The following is a 3,068-nucleotide window of genomic DNA, read 5'->3' as shown; positions in this document are numbered from 1 at the left end:
CCTCAGTGTGCGCAAAGATGGCGCAGTCATCAGCATAATGAAGGCTAAGGATGGTTATTTTGAGTACTTTGGTCTTTGAGTAAAAACATCCTAGATTGAATTGCTCCCCTCATCCATTTGGTATTCAGTGCCAGTTCCAGAAGGAAGGTAGTCCTTAGTGAGAACCAGGATGACTATCAAATAAATGGAGAACAGATTTGGGGCAATGATGCATCCTTGCCTGACCCCATTTCAGATGACAAATGGATCTGTTTCCAAGCAGGTGACAGTTCTCTGGTCATGGAGAAGTCTTAGACCCTTGATGTACTTTTCAGGACATCCAAATCTGGCCAGTACTCCCCACAGGGCTTTGCAATTGATAAAATCAAAGGCCTTAGTAAGGTCAGCGCAGGCCATACCCAAGTCCTGATGTTGTTCCCAACACTTTTCTTGGATCTGGTGGGCAATGAAGATCATGTGAATTGCCCCATGGGATGGTTCGAAACCACACTGAAATTCCAGCAGGACTCCCTCAGGAAGAGGTGGAAGAAGGTTTAGGAGAATGTGGAAGAAAATGTTCCCTGCTATGGAAAGGAGGGTGATACCTCAATAGCTCCCACACACAGACTTACCTCCTAGTCAGGGATCTCTTCATTATTCCAAATCGGGAGAATAAATTCATAGCGGCTCAGTACTAGTTCCTCACCATCAGCCTTGTACGTTTCAACAGGAATGCCATTGGTCCGGTAGCTTTTTTGTTCTTGGCTTCCTTGATGACATGCCAGACTTCTAGGATAGGAGGGTCAGTGAGGGATCCCCTTCTGGGGAAAAGACTCTATGGGTATCCACCACAGTCAACTTGCAGTTCAGGAATGCCTCAAAGTACTCTTTCCATCTAGCTTGGATGTATTCATTGTCTTTGAGTGTTGAGGCGGTCTGTGATTGCCGGAAAGTAGGACCATGGGAAGTTGGGCTATCAATGGCTTTCATTGCCTGGAAAAAAGCTATGTGTGTCATGTTTCATAGTTTCATAGTTTCTAGGGTTGGAAGGGACCTGAGCAGATCATCTAGTCTGACCCCCTGCCATGGCAGGAAAGAGTACTGGGGTCAAACGACCCCAGCAAGGTGTACATCTAACCTCCTCTTAAAAACCCCCAGGGTAGGAGCCTGCACCACTTCTCTTGGAAGTTGGTTCCAGACCCTAGCTGCCCTGACCGTGAAGTAGCGCCTCCTGATGTCCAACTTAAACCTTCCCTCCGCCAGCTTGTGACCATTGTTCCTGGGACACACAAGCCCCTCCACCACTGCAAGATCTTGGACCATGGAGAGGAGATAGGAAACAAGAGATTATGGATTGCATGATTGTAGCTGCAAGCATCATGGTGGAAAGGGTACTGGCAGCTGTTCTCTGATGGATAAGCCTAGCTTTTCCTGGGCACTTCTTTCAGGAGAGTGGAAATGTATCAGATTTCCATTTCAATCAAAATATTTGTGTGGTTTTTTGTTACAAACTCTGTTCAAATCCTATTGCTATGTGGAACAGAATTTGCCCTCTTCCCAGGATCCAGCAGCCCAGTGGCACGAGCGTTCGGTGTCACGAGCAGCATTTGGAGGTTGGATGTGCACAGACCAGTTCAAAGCTGTTCTCTTGCTCACAGTTGAATGCTTGTGCTCGTTCACACGTGAAGTTACTAGAGAACATCTTCCTCTTTGAGATTGCAGAGAGAATGACAAGCCAGTAGCAGTGATGCCAGCACAGGGGTTTTTAAAAGGTACCTCTCTTGGAGGATTTCATGACCCGAACCATGTTTGCTTGGAAGTCTGGATTTTGCAACATGACTCTCTTACTGGTAGTGGATCTGGCTGGTGCTTGGAGTTGCATTGACGTGCTCCCCTGGGGGTATATCCAACCCCCCTCTGCTGAGAGGAACATCTCCAGAGGACTGGCCCGTACTGAAGCAGCCAGTTCCCAGTATTTGGAGCACTTTAAATCCTTGTGCGTTCTTGTCCCTAGCTGCTCCTTTTCTTCCCTCCACCTTCATCCTGTGCTTGAGCAAATATTGTAAAAACGGCTTCAGCAGTTACGGCAGCATCCGTGACCTGGGCCCCAACTCCCTGGTGTGTCCACATCCTCAGCTAGAGTCAATGACCCTAGTCCTTTAATGGTAAAACTGTGGGCTTCTTTTTCTAATAATACAGTCCGATATCATACAAAGTATCTTTATTGATTCAGACACATTGTGAAGCCTGCCAAGCACCTGCAGTTTCCACTGATTTCGGTGTCTGGGGATTTCTCTCTTAGAAGTTTTTTGTGTGAAGTTTTTTTTGCTTCAAGGGCTGGAATCCCAGTGTTTCCTAGCATCCTTGGACCTTGTTTTGAAGGGGACGTTTTCCTTTGTGACACAAATGTATGTTAGGTAACTTATTCTGGCACTATTTCAGCACTCTTGTAGAGGACTGCAAGGTGGGGTGGTCTTGAGACGTAGTCAGACAGCTCTTATCTACGTCTCTTGGACTGTATCCCTCTCCTCTACCCTTCACGAGTTATGCGGTGTAAACCATGTTGAGTCTTTGGAACAAGAACTGTGCCTTTGTATGCATGTGTTTTTACAGGCAGAGCATCTAGGAGCCCAATCCTGTCTGAACCCTCTAGCGTAACATGCAACAGCAAGGCACCAGCAGAACTATCTTGTTTTTCATGTCATTGTTACTTAAGCTCCGGTCATAAAGCTTCCTTGAGAAGGTAAAATAAATAACATAAACCAGACACCATTTCCTTAATGGTTGCAAATGTTTACTGATATTTATGTAGAAACTGTACTTCTCTGCACAGGCAGCTTTCAAGTCAGACACACGTGCAGTGAATACATTTCCACTGGTGCACTGTGGCCATTTGGGCACTTCCCCTCCATCTGCTGCTGCCACCTGTTGTCTGTTGTCTCAGGGTTAAACAGCAAGTGTTTTGGAGTGGGTGTCATCTTGGGGATGTTTATACAGTACCTGGCACAGTGAGACTCCAGTCCATGACTGGAGCCCTTGTGTATCAGCATAATACAAGGGGCAACAATAATAGATTTCCCCCCCCCCCC

This window comes from Gavialis gangeticus, unplaced genomic scaffold, assembly GCF_001723915.1.
Source record: "Gavialis gangeticus isolate Ggan-Ray unplaced genomic scaffold, GavGan_comp1, whole genome shotgun sequence".
Lineage (NCBI taxonomy): Eukaryota > Metazoa > Chordata > Crocodylia > Gavialidae > Gavialis > Gavialis gangeticus.
Note: the sequence above shows the minus strand (reverse complement) of the source record.